The 7,577-nt window shown below is 38.7% G+C and overlaps 1 protein-coding gene and 1 long non-coding RNA gene across 13 annotated transcripts in view; both read right to left on the bottom strand.

Moving 5' to 3' along the window:
* ncam1a (neural cell adhesion molecule 1a) overlaps positions 1-7,577 on the bottom strand; it is a 217,988-nt gene that overhangs the window by 145,158 nt on the left and 65,253 nt on the right. The gene's annotated exons all lie outside the window — the stretch shown is intronic.
* LOC109959160 (uncharacterized) overlaps positions 1-7,577 on the bottom strand; it is an 18,758-nt gene that overhangs the window by 10,174 nt on the left and 1,007 nt on the right. The window lies entirely within an intron of this gene.

Genomic DNA, 7,577 nt, shown 5'->3' with positions numbered 1-7,577 from the left:
CAAACAAGCTGGAAAAAAAAAATATTCCTGTGCTGCTCCCAATGTGCTTCCAAGTATTCTTTTTATTAACGTGAAGTACTGTCGCAGCCTGGCACCAAAAATGCCCCTCTGATCCAAAACTCCCTCAGAGACGGGAAATGAGGGGCAGAGAAATGAAGAGGGAGAGAGGAGGAAAAAAAAACAGCAGAAGACAGAACAAAGTTGAAGTATAGAAGAAGAAAGTAAGAACAAAGAGAGAGAGAGACAACTAAGGAACAGAAGGGAATAAGAAGGAAATGCAAGTAAAAAAGAGAATTTGTTAAAAGAGAAAGAAGTCTCAGGCTCTCAGATGGAGCTTTCCCTGAAGAAAAAGATTTTGAGAGTATCCCAGTTGGCATTTTTTTTCTTGTTTGTCATAGGTAACTGATGCTGAGGCTCTGCAATAAACCTACTGCATGCAGCATTTACATATTCAATTTATTTACAAAGGAAATCTGTCAAACGAAGAGGGGGCAGACTGCAAATTAGAGCGTATCAGAGAGTAAGCATGGTGCAGGAAATAACATGAAAGGTGTTTTGTGACTGGGAACAGCAACCACAAGCTGAGTGGTAAAGTGTGTGCCTTATAAGGTGTTGTTGCTAATGGCCACAGGGTTTTAAAAGAACTGACTGTACTGAAATCTCAAAGTCTTCCATCTATCTCTAGAAATACAGTCACTGCAGTTTTCTCTGGAGAATTGGTTTCACTGTGTCTTTTTCTACTAAGCGTGTCAATCCGTTAAAGGCAATTGGTTATTCACAATTTACCCTGTACTGAGAAACTGCTGGTTTGGATTTGAATTGTATAATGTTAATATATCCATACCCTTGTGTATTGTTGAGATATAGCAAGTGTGCACATTCACCCCAGTGAAAACCTCTGGACTAGGGACCTTTTTATAGATCCACAGAGATGTTTATGTTTCCTCACAGAAGAATAATTCCAGCAAAAGACTGGTCAAGTTTCATGCTTCTTCACCAATTGATAGTCTAAGGGTACAGTAGTGTGACAAAAAGAGTGGAATGAAAACAGCTAGTCTGTGTAAACATTGGTATAAACCATCTAAGGTGAAAATATATTTATAATGCCTGTAATTGTTTTTTTTTTTTGTTTTTTTTACCTGAATTCAAGATACTTGATAGCAGAAATTCTGCATATTAAAATGGACAGTGTTGACAGGTATCTAAGTCTATCACAGCTTTTCTGTCCACTTCTCAAACTGTGATTTTCTTGCACCAGTAAATGGCAGATTATGAGTACAACACTGGCAACAAACATGCGTGCATGTGTCTGCCAGGGACAGGATAACTTGATTTGTTTAACGCAGAGTGCTGTCTCACTAGCTTTGGTTGAACAAGGACAATCCCCCCCAAAAAAGAAAAACCTTTCAAAATTTTCCTCAGAAACCAGTGGTTGAAGTCACAGATGCTATATCTCAAATGCTTCCCAGTAAGGAAACGGTTTACAATGACCCTGCATAATATAATAATCAGAATTCTGGCTTTGTAAGTTTGATGGTTTATGTTCATAACACTGCTACATACAGGCATGAAGCACTCAATGTAGAACTCCTCATTTCCAAGCTAAACTGTCTGAACCTTTACAGCAGACTGGCAGAGATTTCTTCTTTGAAGTCATGTTAAGTTATTTTAAAGTGAAAAGCTTGCAAATTAACAGCAAGATTCATTCACCAACACAGACATACAGTAATGGCGATAAACACTTATCTTAGTACTGAGCAAAATGAATGAGAAACCTTTTATCCATAATTGTGTAGGTCCATATTTCTTCCAGTATTCGAGGGCTGTAGCATTAGGCAGACACCTTGTCATAGTCAGACATCCACCTAGGCATGATACGCTCATGCATTTTGTTTTCCCAGACGATCCATCACTATTTCTTGAGAAAAATGTCAGAAGTGCTTGCTTAGGACAGGCAGAGGTCATTTGTGCATGATACTGCCAGACAACTTCAAAGTACTCAGTGCCCTTTGGAGAGCTTAAGATAAGGATTTTTATCTGCATACAAAAGTCAGCCTTGGAACAAAAACCTAGTGAAATGTCTGAGTATATGAAGGAAACAATCGAAGACTTAATAGGAGATGAAGACATAAAAGTAGCATGAGAAGAGAAGTTGTATTCAGTGGGAACATATATACAAGCTGTAAATAAAATTCTGTGAGAGATCCATACAAAGCTTAATGTACTCTGGTTTCCAGCCAAAAATTTAATGCAAATGCAATAAATCTCCTCAGACAGTAAACAGAACCACTTTACAGTTGTCTTCAATTTTTCAAGGACAAGCCTGCCTTATTTCAAAAATCTAATATATTGATGGCTTATCAACTTTAACATCCATATTTAACATGGGTGTCTTTTTAAGTTTAGTCTTGAAATGAAATAGATGGGGATAGATAGGTCAAATAAATAAGAAAAACATTTCTTTGTTCCATCTTTGAAATGAGCACAAGCTCATAAACAAACCTATATCAGACAAAAGATTTTAAATGTTTGGCTAGCATCCCAGAAAGTAATTTTTAAATCACTTCTAATCAAACTGACCCTCTGAAAGTTCAGGTGAATGAAGATAGGTGAGGGAGAACTGGCACAAATTGCGCAGGATTTGGTCTGGTGGGTTTTAACCCCAGTTGGTAACAGCTCCCAGATCAGCAGTACAGCAGCTCTCAGCAAATACCTGCAACAATCATCTGATAACGGAGAAAACATCACTGCTCTAGTGTTCTATTCTCATTTGGTCTCACAAACTGTCAAGCGGGGGAAAACATACAAGTACAGATACACAACTAAGCATCCAATTAATGTGCTAAACTGAACGTGCACAGTCAGCCTGTTTACACTCGGGAAGGATCTGTGATGGCGTGACTCATACAGCTCCCCCTCCGGTGTACAACAAGGCAAAGATGGCTGATACCTCAGTCAAGTTAAACACCAGCCATGCCCTGCAGCCACACTAGCAAAAGGAAATGCTTCATTCCTCTGTGTGCACTAAAGATGAAGTCAAACAACCCACTGCATGTGAGGTGAGTACACAGGCATTTTCTGCAGCATACTGATAGATAAAGGCAAAAGTTTTATGTAAGAATGCCTAACAGACTGCAGCATTTCCTATAACTGCTCTTGCAGTTTCCGTGCATTACTTAGAAATATGAAACATGACAAGAAATCTAAAATAACATTAGTGACCCCTCAAAGGCTGGAATGCACATTACACATGACAAAGTGCTGAAGGGAGTGAATAAGATTAAAGTTTTTTATTCTCAGAGCTAATTCAGAGAGACCATAGAAAAAAAAGGGAAAAGGAACAGTTTAGGATTTCAAGGCAATATTTTAACAATTGGCATGGCAATTCTGGTTTGATACAAAGACAAAAATGAGAATACATGGTTCACCCAAGAGGTGCAATGTTCTAGTATCTGCCATGGCAGTAAGTTTGAAAATACAGAGAAGCTTCATTAAGCTGATATTAAAACATAATAAGAAGAATGCTTTGGGGAATGTTTGCTTGTTTTGACCGATGCCTCTGTGAATCATCATCAGCTGTCCATGTTTGCATACATCATCTCAGCTCCTTTAGAGCTTCCATCCCCCAACCTATGGCTGACATCACAGACGCTAGAGATACGCTTTGATGTTCAAGGCAAATTTGGTTTATTTTAACATTAATAAAGATCAATCATTCCTGGAAAACATCTAGCATGTATCCAAATAGACATGCCCAGGGTAAACAAATATGCATTACAACATTAACCAGCTGCAATGGATGTTGGGTGCAGTGATGGTACATGGTGAAGAATGACCTTTACTTGATATAAAATCATAAGTGTCCTTTTGACTGATGAGTTGACTTGTCTCCAGTAAACCCAGTTTTGGAGCCCTGCTATACTTCCCTCCCACTCAGAATAATAAAACAATTAGACTGACAAAGGAAGCGTCACCAGAAGGGAAGCCTCCTTATTAAAAGCACTTTAGTCATTCTTATTAAATTAAAGACATCTTTTGTGCTGCTCTGTTTTTCTGTTGCATCTTATCTCAGTAAGAGACCCATGTCTCTTAATGGTCAGAGGCCAATCATGATGGTTACCGGGTGGTAGTGGAGGTGCAGTCTGACTACCTTTGTTAAAAATGTCGAGATAAAAAGGCTACCAAATAGAGTAAAAATTATTTCCTATTATTATGAAACTAGGGAAGTAATGTCTTCCCTTACCTCAACCCTTCCCTTCCAGCAACAATGTAAAATATTTGATTCCATCAGAAAGTTGACCCCTTACCCATGTTTTATTGCTGATGATCTGAAGGGTTCTTATCTTTTTCAGTACATCACAGTTTTCATTAGTGAGAAGAGGACATCAAAAGACGACAGTCTGCTGAAGTGAAATCAAAGGTCACTGGAGCTAGAAACGTCAATTTGGACAAGAGGTCCGGGATGGACAAGCAAGCAATCCCTATTATTAGACAAATAATTGCCAAAATCACTCCCAATACTCTCATTAGAACTGAAACTGACAGAGGTATTTGAGTCACAAAATGCAAGTCTGAGGTTTTTAAGTTGGAATCCAATTCAAGTTTAAAGTCTTGAAATTAGAGTCTGAAACAATAGTTTGAGTCACGCTCTACAGCAAAAGCATTTTCTCCTTTTGAATTTTATCCAGCGTAGTAACATAATAAGGGATTATAGTTTCTTATGCAGTTGGATGCGTTGGATGTATCTAAAAGCCAAACCGGGGTAAATTGTGAGTTGTAAGTCTATTTATGTGGGTCACGAGTATCACTCGAGTGCAAGTGAGTCACCAGCTCAAATGCCCATCTCTGCTTACTGAGATCTGAAAGACAGTTTTTAAGACATTTTGGACATAAGTACTATATATTCAGTTTTCTCATCTAGCAGATTTTAGGGAAGGAAAACTCTTCACAATTGGCTTTTCCACTTTCTTTTTATATGGTGAAAATAGGAAAAGCCCCTCCTGACATGTCTAACTTTTGGGTCATATCATGTTTTTAAATGGAAGCAGCAGTCTGTAATGTGTGGATGAATACGAATAAGCTAAACACTTGAATCCTTCCAAACAATAGCCATAAAATGCATCCTGTTCCACTCTTTTTTTTATCTGCATTAATTCAACCCTTCTCCTCCTCTCATTATCAAATCTGTATTAGCTAGTTTTTGGACTGAAACCTTGTCCTCTAAACTTCTGTGGCTTTAAGAGGCTTTGCCACAAAAGACACAGCTCCAGACTACTAATATTTGCAGTGAGTTCGCTTCAGCCCTCTTGGACAGCTGTGAAATATATTCAGAGGAAGGAAGACCGAGGCAGAGACAGAGAGAGAGTGTACTACTCATCCATGTCAAACAGAATCCAGCCTATTGTTTCTGCAAGAGGGAAGGAGACGGGATGAGAGATATTTGCATTTAACATGTCCTCTGATGTGCTCTCTCTGTCCTCGCTGTCTCTCCCATCTCCTCCCAGACAGAGAAGTACAACCCTGCAAATCACCAGCAAGGCTCCCTACAGCAAACACACCACTGCTCTGCACTCAAATATTACAAATTTTAAAAAGGCTTGTTATTAGCCTCCTGGAATAAATTATTTATTAAGCCAGAACATTAAGGTTATGTTAATTTTGAAATAGTGAAGACAGCAAAATTGCAGAACTGAAAGGAAAGTGTTGGATTCATGTTTCTGAGAAGGTAGGGGAGATGGAGGTGGATATTGTAATGCAATATGTTCTAGCTTGACTGCCCAGTCTGTGGTGCAATATTATTATTAAACCAACAGCGGCCTTGCCCTGCATGAACCAGGGGTTGTTGGACTGGAGACAATGACTCCTTGCTTGCCTTTAGCCAAAAGAAAACCTAACCTGAATTTCAATCTGACCTTTGGAGAATTGGAAAGGAGGACAAACAACTAGGTCATGTGAGGCCATATGTGTACTCACATTTGCACACGTACACACACATTATTGTTTTTGTCACTTTGTGTCCCTACATAGATTCATTTCCAGGAGGCTTAGCCTAACCTTAACCATAGCTACTACTTGCCTAGATCTTAGCCTAACACTTAACCAAAGCTAAATAGTTTTCTAACCTTGCACCCAACAGTTTTTTGACAATTTACTTTGAGTTCCCACAAAGACTCCCAGTTTTCAGACCCCACAAGTATAGAAAAATAAGGCCACATGCCTCTGTCAACACAATACTCAGTCTACACTCATTCATTATTCCTCAATACTCAATTGCTGAAATAAACCCAATACTAATTCTAACTGTAACCATTAAAAGTCCTAATCTGTGTTTTTTTAATTGTTGCCATACGTTTAGCATAGGGTTTCTATGCATTGCTTTTTCATGACACCTTAATGACAATGACCACAGCAATTACAGACTTGTAAAATTATTTTAAATTAAAGATATTATAGGGATATACTTCAAATCCTTTTTTTAAACCTGTAACTATGCATTTTTTGGTCATTTTGATATTTTCAGAATATGTTAGACTACTCAGAAACACCATCAGTTTGCATGTCAGTGGTACTATACTGTACAGGGCCCTGGACAGTTTTTTTGCTCATCTCTCTTTTTTGCTCATCTAAGTTTTCAACACACTGTACAGTATATGAGTGCATGGGGGACTGTGTCAGTGCTCTAGGGATGTAAGAATAGTGCTGGTGAGGCAGTATGAGCCTTAGCAGAAAAACAAAAGCCACTTTTTTTAACATATCTTTATGGATTTCATTATTTGGGGGCTTCAGCTACATATGACAAGTTTTTGCCACATGGGCTGCCATTTTATATGTTGGCATACAGTATGTGACCCTGGAAGTTAAAAAGTTGCCTTTTTATGATGTGAATTATGATTGTCAGAGGTAAGAGTAAGCCACCAAATCCAGCACTATGTGTATGATGCGTTTCTCGATTTCTCGACTTTCAACTGAGAAGAAGGGGTGTGATATTTGACACAAATTGTGTCAGTGTAGTACAAATGGTGAAACAAGTGCCAAATAGATTTTATGGAAATGATCATGCATTAAAAACAAATTTAGCATTTTTTTCCCCTCCCTGGAAATACATCAAACAGTCGACGCATTCTCCTGTGACCTTTCTTAACGTAATGAATGATGCTCAAGCCTCAACGCACATTTCTGCCAGTGCAGAACAGCTTGTTATGCACCAACTGAAGTGTTCCGCAATTCAGCATGAGGAAAAACACAGCACCATGCAGACACTGCTGATCACACATACTGTGGGTATTTCACAGTCAAATGGAGGCATTTTGCTGGGGATGAAACAAGCAGATGAAAAAAAAGTGAAGTGGAAGATAGAATTGTTCGTTTTGCTGAAAACGATGCAGGAGAAACTAGACTATGGCTCCTCTGAGCATCATAAATTTCCACAGAGCCAGTAGGATGAACATACTCATGGTACTGTATAATGTTCTTGTAGGAAATGAGGCCAGAACTGAACCCACAGTGACATGCTCCTCTCTCAGTTTGAGTGAAGATGTTTAGAGACAGATTTGGGAATTTGGAAACCTCCCCCACCC

The sequence above is a fragment of the Monopterus albus genome, unplaced genomic scaffold (assembly GCF_001952655.1).
Source record: "Monopterus albus unplaced genomic scaffold, M_albus_1.0 scaffold38.1, whole genome shotgun sequence".
NCBI lineage: Eukaryota > Metazoa > Chordata > Actinopteri > Synbranchiformes > Synbranchidae > Monopterus > Monopterus albus.
This window is presented reverse-complemented; position numbering and strand designations above follow the sequence as displayed.